The following is a 19,415-nucleotide window of genomic DNA, read 5'->3' as shown; positions in this document are numbered from 1 at the left end:
CTTTTTTTAACACTTTTTATTCAAAAAACTCTACTGACTGAATTCTTACACCCTGTGGTACTCCATGCTTCTTCAGATCCACTGCATATTGGGCATACCTTGATTTGTCAATTCTTTGGACGCAGTTCCTCTTTAGAGGTGGGGTAAGGCTTAATGTGTCCATTCATTGGAAGCATTCCCTCTCTAGATGTAGGCCATACCTAGCTTTGTCTACTTAGTGGGAGCATTTCCTCTCTAGAGGTGGGGCATACTTTGGTCTGTCCATTCATTGGAAGTATTCAGTCGCTCGAGATAGAAAAGCAGTATGTCTTGAAGACAGATCTCAACTTCTTTGCTTAACAATCAGAGACAAATCCAAGAATAATGAGAAGAGCAAATGCCAAAATTGAAAGTCAGTTTTTTAAATATCATTCTAATTTTGCTTAAAAGTTATTAAAACAATATCTTTGCATCAACCAAAGAAGATTAAATGTAGATTAAATACAGATTATGCTAGCCATCAGATGGGGGTAAAGTCAGGCCCTGAGGCTGTTGAAAGAAAGATAGCCTTGGAAATGCACAGCACAGTAAAATGAAAGGGGTAAGAGACCAGAGCACCTTTCGTGGCATCTCAGATAATGGATAGTCATCTACAGAGACCACACTGCAGCAGCTGGCCATATGATATTTTGCATGTTTTGTTGTTTAGTCAGCTAATAAATTTACTCTCTTGGAACATACCTTGGCACCATATTCACCCATAAGTGTTAAGTCTTAACCTGTAAGCAATTACCACATGGAGAAGTCTCTTTATTTTTAGAGTTTTTACACACCTAAGTCCTGTTCCTACTTCTCCTTCCATCTGTATAGCTTTCCTATCAAGGTCTGTATGAAGATCTAATAATAATATATTCATTCATCATCTATCTCCTGTTGCAATACCTCATTTGCATCCACATAAATCACAGAAATATCTTTTTCTATGTCTATTCACACCTTCTTGCTGAAATTGCTATCATACTTGATATATATATTATATATATATATATATATATATATATATATATATATATATATATATATCTATCTATATATATATATATATATATATATATATATATATATATATATCTATAAATATATATATATAATATATATATGGGTTACCGTTAAAAGATTGAATGTTCAAAACATCGACAAATGGAGATCCCGGTCCATATCATCGACACGTCAGTTGTGCGACAACGTAATTGGTCGACATTTAAATAGTCGACACACACTACGCGGCTAGATTCAAAATTGCCAAACAGTGAGAGGGAAAATATTGTATCCAGTAAGGAGTGTTTGAAACATATTTCAATGTCTGATACGGATTTACCTGGTCCGGGTGAAATAGGAAGCATATATGACACAACAACATCACAAAAGGGTAAAGCAATGCTTCATATCGATGGGTATTTGTATTACCTTGAATGAAGCAGGAATGAAAAGAGATACTGGTGTCGCAAGGAGAAATTAACCTGCTGGTGTAAAGGTAGAGCAGTAACTAAATTAGTAAGTAGTGGTGACCAACCCCTGAAATCTGCACCACATCAGCACAGTGGTGACCCAAGTGAGATAGAGAAATACAGGGTTTGTAGTGATGTTAAACTAAGAGCACAGTGTAGCAGAGATATGCCTTGTGTTTTGCTAGAGGAGAGCTTATCATCTACTTCTTTAGATGCAGTGCATAATGTACCATGGAGAGGAGCACTATTATAACATATTGCAAGAGTACATCGTAGATATCATCTCACCTCTGGAAGTAGGGAATTGAACTTATTGAATGTAGATGTAAGCAGGTACAAGCGTACGTCGTAGATATCATCTCACCCCTGGAATAGGGAATTGAACTTATTGAATGTAGATGTAAGCAGGTACAAGCTAAAGGACGGTGCATTCATTGCTAAACGGATCACTGATACCTCCGGTAATACAGTGGTATATGCATTTAGTACTGTTAACAATTTGTATGATCTCAGTAAGGCTACTATATGGATGATGGATGGTACATATTTCCATAGGGGTCTTACATGTAGACAACTGTATAGTATTCACGGTCTATTAAAGCTAGGGTCATATAGTAAGGTAGTACCGCTATTTTATGCATTAATGAGCTCTAAATCTTTAAAATGTTATAACTATCTTTGGAATGCCTTATTCACTCTACTGGCCGAGAACGGTTTTGTCAAAAGTGTGAAATATATACTATGTGATTTTGAGATCGCAGCCCTGAAAAGTATACGCTTAAACTTTGATGATGTGCAGTCCAAGGGCTGTTTGTTCCACTTTGGGCAGAATGTATGGCGAAAGGTTCAGCAAGTTGGTATGAGTTCACTGTACAACAGTAATATGCAATTTCAGCTATGTATTAAATCATTGGTGGCATTGGCGTTCCTGCCTGAGGATCAAGTTGTGGCAACATTCAATAAGCTCAAAGAAAGGGTACCTGATGAGGGTATAAAATTAGTTAAGTACTTTACTGACTACTGCACCTATGGTAGGCTGCGCAAATTTAGCACTCGTAAGTCTGGTACTGTCCGCTTTCCACCACTATTCCCGATAAAATTTTGGAACATTTCTGAGTTGAATTAACTTTTCCTACCACGGACACAAAACTCGCTTGGCATAGGCATTTGAAGTGTCTAGTGGGTGCGAGAGTGACTGATTTAGATGTAATCTTAAGGGCTCTGTGTAGGGAGCAGGACCGTATAGATGAATTACGTGTGCGAATGGTTACCGGAGTACCTTCCTCACCGAAGAAAAGGAGACTGATTGAGAGACATGATAGATTCCAATGTATACTATCTAATAGGGAAGAGTACGTCCCATTGGACTTCATTTTCAGCATTGCCCGCCTACTTAAAATGTAACCTATTTGTGAATACTGTTACAATGCGCTAAAGTAATGCGCTACAGTGAAATATTGTAAGACTGATATACTGTATTATGGATGACTGTTTAAGTTTCTGTTCTGGATAAGAGGTGACTTTTGCGCTATATTTCTGTGTTTTGAATGAGCATTGACGTGTCATGGACTTACTTTAGTTGTATGTCTATGTTTATATTCTGATTACATACAAGTATTGTGTGTTTGTTGGGGTAGTGGAACTGTTTAATGGATATTAGCGGTGGTGTGTTTGCTGTGTACACTATCGGTGAAATCCATGTCATAGAGTAGCACATCGATATTTTGATGTGTCGAACAACTGACCATCGATATTTTGATGTGTCAAACAACTGACGTGTTGATGATGTGGACCAGGATCTCCATTCGTTTTTCAATGTTTTGAACGTTCGATCTTTTAACGGTAACCCATATATTTTTATATATATATATATATATATATATATATATATATATATCTCCATCTATACTCAACCCCTTTTCCCATTTTGTACATGAGGTAGGAGTGTCACTTTCAACAGTGATAATCATCTCAAGATAGGTTTTATACCGCTGGGTGGCTAGCCCTGCCATGGTGTATACATATATATATATTTATCTATATATATATATATATATATATAGAGAGAGAGAGAGAGAGAAAGAAATAATATTAATAAATTATAAAAATGGTGGTGCAGTGGTTAGCATTGTTGCCTTACAGCAAGAGGTTCTCCGGTTCGATCCTTGGCTAGGGTGCCTTCTGTGCGGAGTTTGCATGTCCTCCCTGTGGTTGTGTGGGTTTCCTCCAGGTTCTCTGGTTTCCTCCCACATCCCAAAGGCATGCCGTAGCTGGATTGGACACTTCAAATTGGCCCTAGGTGTGCATGTGCGTGCCTTCTGTGGAAGGTTGGGTGCCGGGCTGGCAACTTGACACTGTAAAACTCCACTGCCAATCATGAGCAGACAGGTGATCCACTGTGTTGACCCCTAACCGGGAAAAGCCGAAAGAAGAAGATATATAAATATATATATATATATATATAGCTATATATATATATATATATATATATATATATATATATATATATATGAGAGAGAGATACAGATAGATGATATATATATTTATTTTTCTTTTTTTTTTTACAATATTCAACTGCTTCCTCAGCCATTGGTGCTATGGTTTCTTTGGAGTTGCTGTTACTGAAGAAGATGGGACATTATCTTTATTAAGCCCAATGAATAACAAAGCAGAGTCCCATGGCAACTATGTAAAATGTGAATGTTCCTTATGTATTCTTTAACATTGCCAGCTAACTGAGCATGAGGGTACATTGTCAGTCACATCATCTTTATTGTCCCTGTCCTTGGACTGTGGCTTTTCTTTATAGTCACTGCCTTTTTAGTGAAAAGATTTGTACATGCTTTTTACTCAGCAATTCCTACACATACTGGGCTTTGCAGATTAAATGTCATGTATGAGTTTCTGCAGAGCAATAAGCCTGCAACAACTATCATTTATTACTGAATTTTAGGTAATCCCATTATCTGGCTGTTTTTTCTGTTGGCACGATTTTATTTTGCGGTGGAAATTGCTTGTGACTCGTAAGTCTGGTATTGTTATTATTCTTGTTTTAACTTTAGTCTTTTTTTTCCTCAAATATTTTTTTATTTTCAATTAAAATAACATTTACATAATATTTTTAAATATCATTTTAAACAACTATATACAATATTTACAATAGCCTGACTTTCAATTATATACACTGTATGTTTTTAAATATAGAATTAACAGATCAGTTATCAGAGATACAATATTGATTATTGCAGAGTGTCCAACAAAGATATAACTTTCTTCCAAGGATTATTTACCAATGGCCTGGGATATATTCGTAATTCTTTGATTTTTATTTCCATCGATGCAGTTGTCTTCAGTAAAGTGTAGAATTCTTCCAAGGTCGGGGGTGTATTTGAATTCCACCTTCTGGTTACACATTTCCTAGATTTAGCAAGTATTGTCCATAACAAATACATATTTGTCTTATTCAGGTAGGGGCCTTCATTTACATTTAGAATTATCAATACTTTAGTTAAGGTAAAGGATTCATTAAATAAAGCTTGTAAAAAATGATTGATTCCATTCCAATACGATTTAATTTTATTATATTCATAAAAAAATATGAATCCAGTCTGCTTTATCTGACTTTTCACACCTCCAGCAAAAAACATTTGTAGTAGTACTGATCTTCTTAATTCAATCTGGTGTTAAAAATGTTCTATGTAAATATTTCCAGTTAAATATTTTCCAGTACTGTGTATTAGAGGTGTAATTAACTCATAGTAAGATGTTAGTTTTAATTTCTTCTGTTAACTGCAATGACTGACCTTTTGTTAAGAACTGCCAGTATGTTGGTTTGGGAATTGTTTTATATGTTATTAACTCTTTATATAGATTTGAAATGGAATTTTTCTTTTCACAACTATTATATATATAAATTCATGCAGAAAACTTATTAGATTTGGAATATTTTTAAATGAGGAATTGTTAATTAATCTGCATAAATCTTGACTGTAAATTAGAATGCTTTGTAAAGTTAACCAGTCCTGTTTTGGAATATTGTAAGTAGGTTTTATCATATATATATATATATATATATATATATATATATATATATATATATATATATATTTATATAAACCATTTAATTTATTTACACATAGAAATCAGCATAAAAATCCATTTTGTTCCCCGGAGGTTATTGTTTCCCTATATATTTTGTGAGGAAAGTTCTTAGTGATGGTAAATGGGGCTAAAAGGTCAAACCAAAGTTTTAGACCTATGTTTGCATTGATAAGTTTCCTAAAAGAATTGATGTAATGATTAATCTGTGTTGTTTTAGAAGGTTTTGTTATATTATATTGTATACATATGCATAGTATGTACCAGGGTTTGTCTGATTTGTCTACTATTAAATTTTTTTTAACAGATTAAATTCATTTGTTAATATAGCCATTGTTAATTCTTTCCAGTTGGCAAAATAATTTGGGTTTATCCAGTCTATTGTAGTTTTAAGCACATATGCTTTTATATATGTTTCTATTTCTAGGAAGTTCAATCCTCCTTGTTTCCAGGGTCTAATGTATGAGTTAGAGCAACTCTATTCTTTTTGGGATACCATAAAAATTTATTAAACATGAGTTTATTTCTTTAAGAATGCATCTTTCAGGAATTAACTGCATTGCTAATGCTACATATAGTATTTTTGGCAATAAGACCATTTTTATTAATTGCAATCTGTCTTCAAAAGTTAATATAATTTTGTTCCACTTTTCTATATATATTTTTATTGTTTCAATAATGTTTTTATAATTTATTAATTTAATAATTGTTTTGTTTATATTTTTGCATAACACTATTCCTAAATAATTTAGCGTAAGTTCTTGTTTTCCTATGATGGATTTATCTGTAACTTGTAGTTCTTTTATCTTATTTAAAAATAGAAATTTTGATTTTGATCTATTAAAGTGTATGCCTGAAATCTTATAAAATTTCTCCATTACTTCTTCTAGCTCTCCTAATGACTCTCTAGAGTTGGATAAGGTTAATAAAATATCATCAGCAAAAAGCATTATTTTAGATCTGTACTGGTCATAGACTTCTATTCCTTTTATTCTTGGATTATTGCATATTATTTCTGTAAGTATTTCTATAGCCAAAGCAAATAAAATAGGAGAAAGGGGGCATCCTTGTTTAGTACCTTTTGTTATATGGATAGATTCTGAGGTGAAAAGACCTAATTTAATGTAGGCTAAGTTATTAGTATATATGTTTTTAGTAATAAGATGAAGGGAGGAGGAAATTCAAATAATGCTAAAGTTTTAAATAGATATTCCCAGTTGAGGGAATCAAAGGCTTTTTCTATGTCTAATCCGATTACAAGTGTTTCTCTATCTTCTTTATTCACATAATCTATAAGAGTAAGTATCCTTTTAATATTATCATGTGTGCGCCTGTTATATAAAAATTCATTTTGATCATTATTAATTGTCTTTGTAAGTGGGATTTTCATTCTGTGCAAAGGTCTGATGGTTTATTATCTTTTAGAATTGGTGTTATGAAAGAATATTTCAATGAGGGTGGTATTTTTGCTTCTCACTGGACTTTTAGCAAAGTTCTATGAAAAAGGGAGATTACTGTTGAAAAGAAGAGTTTGTAAATTTCCGCAGTTATACCATCTATCCCTGGCACTTTGTTAGATTTACTTTCTTTTATCTTGTCAACAATTTCTTTGCAGGATATAGGTTTTCGTAAGTCTAGTTTTAAGTTTTCGGGAATTTGTTTTATATTGATAAGGTTTGTATCTAAGTTTATTTGGTTGGTATCTAAATCTTCTTTTTTGAAGTGTTCCATATAATGGAACCAAAATGCTTCAAGGATGTCTCCGATATCTAATACTTTTTTCCCTTTCTTTTCATGATATATATTATTAATGTTATTTGCTTTAGATTGTATTTTAATTCTTGTAGATAAGTTATGTAGGTAGGTGGCTAATGAGTGTATTTTTAATTTTTCCAATGTTAGACAAGTTTTGTGTGTTAGAATTTCATTAGATTTTTTTATTTAATTCCTCTATTTCTTTTTTGACTTCTGGACAATTCTGATTATTTTTTTTTTTTTTTAGATTTTGCTGTCAAGAGTCTGGTTTGCAATTCTAATGATTCAGATTCCCACTCTCTAACTTTATTTGAGTACCAGCTAAGAGTCTTACCAAATAAATATGCTTTTAATGAGTCCCAAACCACGACTCTACTGATTTCTGTTGTATTATTAATTTCAAGAAATAATTGTAGTACTGACAACATCCAGGGTCTGAATCAGGGTTTCAGGGTATAGGGCTGCCGGACTGCAGCCCTCAAAAAGAAAAAAGAAAGAAAAGAAATGAAAAAATAAAAATATTTTTAAAATTGCTTATCGGTCTATGCGCATGCTCAGGGCAGCGCGGCCGTCCCCATAGGGACACACAAGGGCGTCTGTGCACTTTACAGTGCACAGACCCTAGGGATGGGGGGACGCGTCCGGACTGCAAGAGGAGCAGCAGGGACTGGGACAGTGCCTCAGGGATCTCGGGAAGGAGCATGTGGATCTGTGGTCTTCAGTATTGCGGGAAGGATGTATGGATTGTACGGACGTTGTATTCATTCAGGATTCAGGTAAGGTGCCTTTCAATTTACAATGTTTATTTTTATTTTTCTTTGTGTATGGTGCTTGTGCTTTACTGGAGTGTGTGTGTGTGTGTGTGTGTGTGAAAATGCCCCAGGTGCTTATGGTGGTGTGGTAGGGAATGCCTCAGGCTTGAACCCTGTACCCTGTATGCAGGTGTTAAAGACTTGAGTTCCCTACCCACCACCATTTGTAAAAAAATTTCAGATTTTTACCTCATATTTGATCTGATCTGTTCCTCATAATATCTGTGGTTTGTAAATGTTGTAATGCTTGATATTTGATGGTGTAGTAGTAGCATTGTTGCCTCACAGCTGCAGGTTCTTGGGTTTGATTCTTGGCTGGGGTTCCTTCTTTGTGGGGTCTGTATCTTCTCCCTGTGTTTGTGTGGGTTTGCTTTTGTGCCCTCCCATGTTACAAAGACATGTCTGCATTATTTCTTCCTGGGCCTCCGCTGAAAATTTGTTTATTTGTTCCAAGTCAGACTGTCCTGATTAAAAATGTTAAATAAAATTGATAGGCATTTGAATTTCAGACTTAAGGGTTTCTGAATGTTTAATTCCTGTGTATTTGATGGTGCAGTGGTAGTATTGTTGCCTCACAGCTATAGGTTTTCTGGTTTGATTCTTGGTTGGGGTGGCTTCTGTGTGGAGTCTGCATCTCCTGCCTGTGTTTGTGTGGATTTGCTCTGGTGCCCTGCCATTTTACAAAGATGTGTCTGCAGTTTTAATCCCGCGCTCTCTGCTGAAAATTGTTTTTGTTCTGTCCGCAGTAAATTTGACAGGCATTTGAATTTCAGACTTCAGGTTTCTGAATGTTTAATTCCTTGCAGATTTGATGGTGCAGTGGTAGTATTGTTGCCTCACAGCTATAGGTTTTCTGGTTTGATTCTTGGTTGGGGTGGCTTCTGTGTGAGTCTGCATCTCCTGCCTGTGTTTGTGTGGATTTGCTCTGGTGCCCTGCCATTTTACAAAGATGTGTCTGCAGTTTTAATCCCTGCCTCTGCTGAAAATTGTTTTTGTTCTGTCCGCAGTAAATTTGACAGGCATTTGAATTTCAGACTTCAGGTTTCTGAATGTTTAATTCCTTGCAGATTTGATGGTGCAGTGGTAGTATTGTTGCCTCACAGCTATAGGTTTTCTGGTTTGATTCTTGGTTGGGGTGGCTTCTGTGTGGAGTCTGCATCTCCTGCCTGTGTTTGTGTGGATTTGCTCTGGTGCCCTGCCATTTTACAAAGATGTGTCTGCAGTTTTAATCCCTCTGCTGAAAATTGTTTTTGCTCTGTCCAGTAAATTTGACAGGCATTTGAATTTCAGACTTCAGGTTTCTGAATGTTTAATTCCTTGCAGATTTGATGGTGCAGTGGTAGTATTGTTGCCTCACAGCTATAGGTTTTCTGGTTTGATTCTTGGTTGGGGTGGCTTCTGTCTGCATCTCCTCCTGTATTTGTGTGGATTTGCTCTGGTGCCCTGCCATTTTGCAAAGACGTGTCTGCAGTATTAATCCCTGCATCTCTGCTGAAAATTGTTTTGTTCTGTCCAGTAAAATTGACAGGCATTTGAATTTCAGACTTCAGGTTTCTGAATGTTTGATTCCTTGCAGATTTGATGGTGCAGTGGTAGTATTGTTGCCTCACAGCTATAGGTTTTCTGGTTTGATTCTTGGTTGGGGTGGCTTCTGTGTGAGTCTGCATCTCCTCCATGTGTTTGTGTGGATTTGCTCTGGTGCCCTGCCATTTTACAAAGACGTGTCTGCAGTTTTAATCCCTGCTGAAAATTGGTTTTGTTCTGTCCGCAGTAAAATTGACAGGCATTTGAATTTCAGACTTCAGGTTTCTGAATGTTTAATTCCTTGCATAATTGATGGTGCGGTGGTAGTATTGTTGCCTCACAGCTATAGGTTTTCTGGTTTGATTCTTGGTTGGGGTGGCTTCTGTTTGGAGTCTGCATCTCCTGCCTGTGTTTGTGTGGATTTGCTCTGATGCCCTGCCATTTTACAAAGACGTGTCTGCAGTATTAATCCCTGTCTCTGCTGAAAATTGTTTTTGTTCTGTCCGCAGTAGAATTGACCGCATTTGAATTTCAAACTTCATGTTCTTCAGAATACATAGTAGCACAACCTTTTTTCTAGCAATTTTCTAAGTTTATAAGATGAATATTTTAAATTTGTCCCTATTTTTGGGACTGTATTCCCCATTATTGGCTTCGTCCAGGTTTTTGTGCTAAGGTTGACAGCTATGGCAAGAACTGAATTCACTGAATATGGACTGTAGAATTGTGCATATTTACTGATAAAGGTGCACTGTAGAATTGTGCATATTTACTGATAATGGTGGACTGTAGAATTGTGCATATTTACTAATAATGGTGGACTGTGGAATTGTGCATATTTACTAATAATGGTGGACTGTAGAATTGTGTATATTTACTAATAATGGTGGACTGTGGAAGTCTGAGTAGACTTTTTATGATAAATGTTCTCAACTGGGCAGTTTTGCCATTATGGGTGCATATGTTTTGTTTCATTGCTTACTGGAAAATGTTCAAAACAAATTTAAAACACCCTCTAACAAGTGTACTGTATTGTACAAGGAATATAATTTTTAGTACAATGAGGAAGGTGTATCAAAGAGCACATGTATGTTTCATATGCAGGGTGCCTATGATTCAAAACAGCCCAAAATTAATCTTTATCTGCCACTGGCAAAATGTATTTTCTTTGAATGTGGGTTTCAATGAATGTGAGTTTCAAGGGCAGAGAAGTTTTAATGCTAAGTTTTCATTGTGAGACTGCATTGCTTTGTTTAACAGATTACTTAATGTTTGTGCTGTAAAATACAAAATAAAACTTTCAAATGAAGTCCAATCATTGAAGTAAAGCAGTATGCACATTAGTGTTTATGGTAAATGGAGTGAAATAGCCAAGTAATGGTTAATTGGAATGGCTGCAGAGGCTCCAGTTCAACCATTATTTTGTCAGGGGAAGGGCAGCAAACTCAGACAGGCCCAGCTGAACTATACCTCCCAACTGTCCAGATTTTCAAAGAATGAATAGATTTTTGCTTCTTATTTTTGGTTTGTTGTTCATAAAATTTGTAGTTTTAATTCCTAAATGATTTGCCAGAAGTCACTAAATAATAAGTTTCAGACTTCATAACCTTCATAAAATGCATGTTAAAGTAAGAGCCGTTCTATCAACTGTCTCAATTTATACAAGAGCAATTTTTAGTACTGTTTATATGTGCCCCAATATATTTGGCCTTGTTCAGATTTACTGCATTAACAGGTTGAGAGGTACATGCAAATAAATTGCTTTATAGAATTAGGCATAGCCAACCTCTCAACTGTCCCCAATTTTTGGCTCAAAATGTTGCTCTTCCCCTAATAATCCCTCCAAAATAGCAATTTTGGAAGAAAACATGGAGGGTTTACAATTAAGAAATAACTGTAATAATCAAAGTTATAGATTACTTGAAATGCATGTAGATTCTTTTATTTTGTCAGCTGCTCAAGGTAGCAGTACTAATATTAAAGTGTCCCTTCTTTGACAGGTAGAAGCTGTATTGTGTGTCTATTTTATATTTTTGCTTCACATTTTGGTCCATTTTCATAAAATTGTGTTTTTGGCAAATTAGTGACAAATCACTAAAGACTGAAGTTAGAAAATGACAGACATTTGAGTTTCAGATTTTATACCCTTCAGAAAATTCATACTAATGCAAGACCTATTCTATTATCTTTCTAAGTTTATTAGAGCAATATTTAAAAATTGTCCTTCTTGTTGTGCCTTTGTCCCACTTCTGTGTATGGCTTTGTCCAGATTTCTTGCTCTTGAAGTTGAGAGGTATGACAAATGTGTCAGGGCCATCACAGTCAGCCAGAGAGATTTCAAATTGTGACATGCTTGTTGCACCCACTCCCCATGTAGTGACTCTGGATGTGTCCAAGCAAGGCAAGGAGTAGTTGTATCTACCTTGGATGGGGAGGACACACTGCATAAGTACTACAGTGGCTTTTCATCTGTCCTTGATTTTGCAGAATGGTCTGGTTTCTGTCATATTTTGTACTGTTGATTTATGCTTATTACTCAAAGTGCCTGTTGCTCTGTGTTTAAGTAGCAATGCTTTAATGACCATAAGGTAAGCTTGTCTGACATCGTAAGATGCAAGTAAGCTTTAATAAGCATACTGTTAAAGAATTGCCAACATTGAAAGCCTTTCTGTTGTTGCCATGCAGAGAATACTTGACTAGATAATGTATAAGCCTTGGGTATTAAAGGACAGGATTCCATTATTTTAAAAAGCTCATTACACTTGTTGGAGACTTCCAGTCATCTCTACAGGCTTTACCGTAAACTAAACAGAATGCCAATCATGTGTGGTCCATAACCTGTACAGTAATCCTTTAAGCAATGTATCTTGAGCTTGTTTCTTGTTTGCTTTTCATTTTTACTTTTATCATGTTTTCCCATGAAACGTTGTCAGGCAGCAGGTCTTTTTCGGATAAGAAACATTTTTACAAGTGGGGGCATCACATAGATTTCTACTTTCAGCATGTTGCTTGGTACTTTAATAAAGCTGAATATATTATAATTAGAACTGCAGTGCAAGGAGAAGTAGTTTGAGTTGAGTGCTTCTGGTTTTTCTTATACTTGATTTTGACTGGCATTCCAGTAATGTATTTAAAAAGTAATTTATTTTTTCATGCCTCACAACCTTTTGTTTCCATCTAGATATTAAGTAAGCTGTCATGCAGCCAATGCATTGAAATATTTTTATTCTTCTACACTTATTTTTGTCTTGATTGGACTTTCATAATGATGGTTTGCCACCCAGGGCAGCGTATTTAATTAAAGTTAGTTCTTTTGTGGTTTTGTGCATAGCTCCTCCCCTTTATGGTTGACCACACCCCTTCCCTTTGACCCCGCCCATTCAGCGTCTCCTGCAGCCCCCCTGTGATTTGAAGTCACCAGCCGCCACTGGTCTGAATTCTTTAATTTTCATGATATATGATGGAATTCTAGTTGAGAGGATTAAAGGTTTAAACTCTATTTGGAGCTTCATTCTCAGAGAGTCATGATCTGAGAAGGGGCATGGAACTATTGAGAAGTTGAGGATTTTTGTTTGTAAATCTTGAACTACGAATAATTTGTCTATTCTGGTTTGTGTTTCAAATCTATGGTCTTTATGGGAAAATAATAAGGATTTATCATCTTTTTATTTTAAAAGTGTCAATTAAATGAAATGAATCAATCCATTTTTTTTTAAGGATTTTGAAATAGTTGCTATGCGGAAAGACTTCCTGGTGGTTTCAGAAGCTTCTAAGGTACAATTAAAGTCTCCTCCCAGTATAAGATTTCCTTTATACTTGTTGGAAAGAAAAACTAGGTGTTTTTTAACCATTCCTGCTCCAATTCCTGGGAACCAATATAGATTAGCTAAGGTCCATATTCTGTTATTAAATTTAATTATAACAAATGCTAGTAGACCTTCTTTGTCTTCATATTTATAAATAACTTTTGGAGTGATTATGTTTTTCTTCCAGAGAACTGATACTCCTTTTGTCTTTGTTCTATAGGAGGATTGAGCTAAGACTGTATAATCCTTAGGGTTCCAAATAAAGCTATAATTAGTGTTAAAATGTGTTTCCTGGAGAAGTACTTCTTGTGCTTTATTTAGATTTAAATATTTTAGTAAGTTCGATCTTTTATTTGCGTTATTTAAGCCATTGGTATTTAATGATAAGAATGTTAAATCCATTTCAAGTTATTGTTGGAAGAAACATTTTGCTTCTTCTTTTTTTTATTTTGATTATAGTAGTTATACCATATTCTCTGATAACATTGGATGTTATTTTTATGTGTGTAAACTTGGGAGTGTAATTTAATGTTCTTTCTTCTTTAAATATAAATAGGGTAAAATTATAGTCAGGCTTTAAAAAAGTACTTCTATAAAACATTAATTCTAAAGTATCAAACACAAGTAAATATGAATTTCCCATTAAACATGGAATGAAAGTCATTCCTAATCCAATAGATAAAGATAGATCTATTGGATTATCACTCATACTTTTAACCAACAATATCAACTGAGCTCCATATGTTAAATTATTATATGGAGAATTTTCTTAAAAGATATGTGAAATTCTATATTATTCTATTATTGTTCTATAGTATTTTATATATCAGGATGGAATGTTAGTAGTGTAAACAATTATTATGTTGACTTAGAAAATATCCAATATTTAGTTACTTTTAAGAGATCCCAAACATGTCAGATATGTCATTTTGGATAAATTAAATGCAACAGAGGAGCATACACTAAATAAGCCAACAACAAATAGATTATTACTAAAATAATTTGACTAAAAGGACTCTGCAGGAGACAATGAGTGATTACCAATGAAATATGAATTTACTGTAGGTGTACTTCTTCCTTTACTTTCCCACTCTTCAGCTCACCAACTTCAACTTACACTTATGAAAATACATGGCTTATCAGTGGTATCCTGACTCTGAATAGAGGTGCCCTACATTCTACTGTGCAGTGATTTTACATATTTATAGATTTACAAAGCAGAGTCTAAGAATGAACTATGATCACCCTGACAATTCCCATCCTGCATAGGGCACCTCCTGCTTCCAGAATGGGTAATCACATCAGGTCTAGAATGATTGTGAAGGTACCTATATGGTAATCAAGACTTACCTTAGGTAAGTATTAATCAAACAGTATTTAGAGCATCTTAAAGAGTTCCCTGGGCAGTTAAAATACTCTTAAGCCTCTCCTCCCTTGACCAAAAACAGATATTTCCTTCCCTTTCTTTCCCTTGTTTTAAATCAGTACTAATAAAAGAATTTCAGCAAATATAGATAAACAGAAATAACATTCAGTAGTCTGTCTTGTACATTACTCGCAATCATTTAAACAAGTCAGTGACTAACATCACTTTAGTAAACATTATAAAGACAAATTAGAAATAATTTCCTACCTCGTTAAATTTTCTGATAAAGCAAAAAGTTAACAATAAGCTATTTTAACCAAAAGTATAAAGCATTTCAAATTTTCCTTGCAGGTTTACATTTCTACTTATATTGAAGTGTCAAAAGCTTTCTTTGAAATCTGTACAATACTTCACTTCTTCAAATCACTCCTTTTTAAATTCAAGTTTTGTTTTGTCAAAACGGCAACAATATTTCAAGGGCACAATTAATATTTAGACTGATATTTCAAATAAATAACTTGTCAGTTGCCAATTGAGTTAGTTTAGAATGTATGGTTAGTGCAAATATAGCATGTTGCAAAAATAATATATTTTTTTTCGTGTGCTCTAGAGACTGTCATATGCAAGTGACATATATAATGTAACATATATAGAGCAGATAGCTTATGGATTCAGGTTGTTAAAGTAAATTATGCTTATTAATCAGGCAGTTTCATTTAAATTCACAAGTAATTTGGGAACATGTCAGTTGAGTGTCCAGGAATGTGTAGTCCAATATGAGTAATTGAGTCCACTTTTCCTCATAAACATGTCACAATTCATTTAACTAAGCAGAGTCTGACATCTGTCTAATAATCATTATAAAGACAAAGAATAGTAATTTTCTAGCTCTTCAAACTTTCTGATATCACAAAATGTTGACAGTAAGCTATTTTAACTGGAAGACTAAAACATTTCAATACTTCCTTGTGAATATATATTTTTACTTTTACTGTAGTGTCAAGAACTGTCTTTGAAATCTATGTATTACGTCACTTCTTTCATCATTCATTTTATAATTCAGATTATATTTTGTCAAAATGTCAGTAGCATTTCAAGGGCACATTTAATATTTAAACTGAAATTTTAAATGACTAGCTATCAGTTACCAAGTGAGTTTGTACAGAGTGTGAGATAACTGCAAAGATAACATGTTGCAAAAAGTAATATGTATCTTTTCATATGCTCTAGAGACTGACAATTTCAAATAACATATAAAATGTAACTTTTACAGTGCAGACAGCTTGTGAAATCAGCATGTTAAAGTGAGTATTATAAACAACCCCTCATTAATATTCCAAAACGTGCACGCTGATTGGTCAGCGTGCACATTGTAAATCAGAGTTGTACTAATGGAAAAAGGTCCAGTCACCCAGATTTTTCCATTAGTATAAGTCTTTTTTTACAGCAACGGAGAACGCAAGATCTCCACTGCTTTTTAGACAATGTCCCGCTATGTTAAACGAGTTTAACATAGCGGGACAGCTTTAAAAAAAGTAACGGAGATCTTCCTATCTCTGTTGCTTTTTTTAAAGGTGTCTCGCTATGTTAAATGGGTTTAACATAGCAAGACAGCTTTAAAAAAAGCAACAGAGATTCTCCATTGCTTTTTTTAAAGCTGTCTTGCTATGTTAACCTCTTTTAACATAGCAAGACCCTTTGTAAAAAGCAACAGAGATCTTGCTTTCTCCGTTGCTTTTTTTAAAGCTCTCTCACTATGTTAAATGGGTTTAACATAGTGAGACAGTTTGTAAAAAGCAACAGAGATGTTGCTTTCTCCGTTGCTTCCACCCACAGCTCTAATGTACTGCGTAAGCATAGGCATGCGCTGTACATCAGAATTGCAGCAGAATACCAGACAGCTGCTGAAGGGCAGCAAGGAGGCATTATACAATGCCATTATTTAAGAAAAGTAATTATTTTTTTTCTTAAATAATGTCATTGTATAATAGCAATAACCGACTTCTGGGTGTGGGTAATGCTGGATTTACCCACGGTTGTCTTTATTTGGCCACTCGGGCTTCACCCTCATGACCAAACCACATCAACCATAGGTAAATTCAGCATTACCCACACCCAGGCGTGGGTTATTGCAATAATACTTTTCAATCAAGCAGCTACATTTCAGTGCACGTGTAGTTTGGGAACATTTCAGTTGTGTTTCTAAGAATATGTAATCCTGTGAGGATAAATCATAAATATTTACAAATAATCCTATTATGTATTTATTTTACCTTGTTTAGGTTGTTTTTCATTTTAATAACTAAACAACATTGCTTTTCTTATTATTTGTTATCTGTGAGGCTAAATACACTTTGCAGATTCACAGTGTCCTTAGAAACTGCAGCAATTGTTTACTGTTGCTATGGCAATGCAAATAGAATGTGAAGAAAGCTTCACTTCTCTTATCCCAAAAGTATATTTTTCCCTTCTTTTTTATGTATTTGTTAATACTAAAAGAAAATAATTCAAAGAACATATGTACATGAATGGAACATTTCAGAGTTAATCACAAACATGTCCCCAATCCCAATAAGAATAACAGTGACCATCATTAATCTAATAAATATTGTAATAATTAAGTTCACTATTCCAATTAGTCTACCTTAAAACTAGATTATTTTAGACTATTATTTGTCTATGTATAGATAGTGAGTTATTAATTATATACAGACTATATTAGTATAGTAAATAGGAGAGAATTTAGAAAAGGAGACAAGATGCAGTTAAAATAAATAATCAAAAAAGAGAGAAGAGAGAGAAAGAAAACAGAAAATTAAGAGACAACACACATATACTATGTATGTTGATTTACAGTATAAATACTTTATGTGCTATATAACCCTCCTTCTGTGAAAGAAAAGTACCCTGTTTTACATACCTGAGGTAATGTGAAAACTCTCATGTGTCATCGATTTTCAAAAAATATAGATAAAGATTCCAGTAGTTAGTTACCTTTGTTTTAAAATTCCAAGCAGTAAAATTGGTCCTTTAAAGTAATGTTAAAACAATTCATATCATAGTAGATGCTTTGAGAGATTTGGCTGTAACAGTATTGGCCTTTTGCTTTTTCTTTTTGATATCTGTCCAGACATTTGTTTCTTTTGTTCTCTTGAGAGAAGGTGACATCCAATCCATATCTTCTGATAAAGTAATCCCATTATGCTTCTTCTTTTGGCTTTTCCCAGTTAGGGGTCACCACAGCAGATCACCTTGTCCGCTCATGATTGGCAGTGGAGTTTTACGGTGTCAAGTTGAAACCAGATGCCCAACCTTCCACAGAAGGCACACACACACACACACACACACACACACACACACACACACACTCACACCTAGGGCCAATTTAGAGTGTCATCCACCTGCAGCATGTATTTGGGATGTGGGAGGAAACCAGAGCACCCGTAGGAAACCCACGCGACCACAGGGAGGGCATGCAGACTCTGCATAGAAGGCACCCCAGCTGAGGATCTAACCGGAAAACTTCTTGCTGTGAGGAAAGTAATCACATTATTAGTTTTAATAAATGAAGAGGCTTCCTCTAAGTCAATAAAAGTCCTCATCTCGTTGGCATACAGTATTCTTATCTTAGCTGGATATGTAAGTTGTGCCTTGATGTTATTTTGTTTCAGAAACTTTATCATTGGCCACACTTTTTTTCCTTTGTTCCATTATTCTAGATGAATAGTCATTATCAAATCTTATTAGGCTCTGTTTATATTTTAGAGGTGCCTTCCTCCAAGCAGATCTTAAAATCAGTTCCTTGTCCAAGTATGAAAGAGATGTTATAATTATTGACCTAGGAGGAGAGTTTGAGTTAGTGGCAGGTTTCCCAAGAGCTCTGTGTGCCCTTTCAATGCTAAAGGAAAGCCCTTCTTTTAAATTTAAAAAGTCAGGGATCCAGCTTGATAAAAAGGAAATAATATCTTCACCTTCTGTGTTTTCAGGTAATCTGAAAATCCTGATGTTATTTTTCCTCTCCCTATTTTCCAAGTCATCTAGTTTACTAACCAACCAAGTGTTTTGTTTAAGAAGCAGTTCTTTCTGTTTCCTCTTCCTTAAGTCTGCTTTCTATGTCATTTAGGGAAACCTCTATTCCTGTTATCCTTGTCTGGTGTTGTTGTAGCATTTCCTTGAAGGTGTCAGCCTGTTTTTGAATGCTTATTTTAAGATTTTCCAGGTTGTCTTTAAAATCATCCATCTTCAAAGGCAACTCCTGCAGGGTAGATGCTATCTGTTGTAGTTCCTTCTTTAAGGCAGCATCCTGGTGAGAATTCTTTGAGTTGCTCATTTTAACAAGTGAATATATCTCCAAGCTTTTTGACAGGAAATTATTTGTAAAACTTCACCAATATTTCTAATTATGTCAATTAGTCCTTTATCTATAAGATTTTATACTTTGAAGAAAAAAATAAAGAATATTTTTTCCTCTTATTTAACTAGTTATATGGAGCTCTAAAATACTGCTGCTTTCAGGCTCCGCTCCCCTTAACTTTAATCTTGAGAACAAATAATTCCAAAGTTTCAT

Source organism: Protopterus annectens, chromosome 12.part0 (assembly GCF_019279795.1).
Source record: "Protopterus annectens isolate FY-2018-M chromosome 12.part0, PAN1.0, whole genome shotgun sequence".
NCBI classification, from domain to species: domain Eukaryota; kingdom Metazoa; phylum Chordata; order Ceratodontiformes; family Protopteridae; genus Protopterus; species Protopterus annectens.
This window is presented reverse-complemented; position numbering follows the sequence as displayed.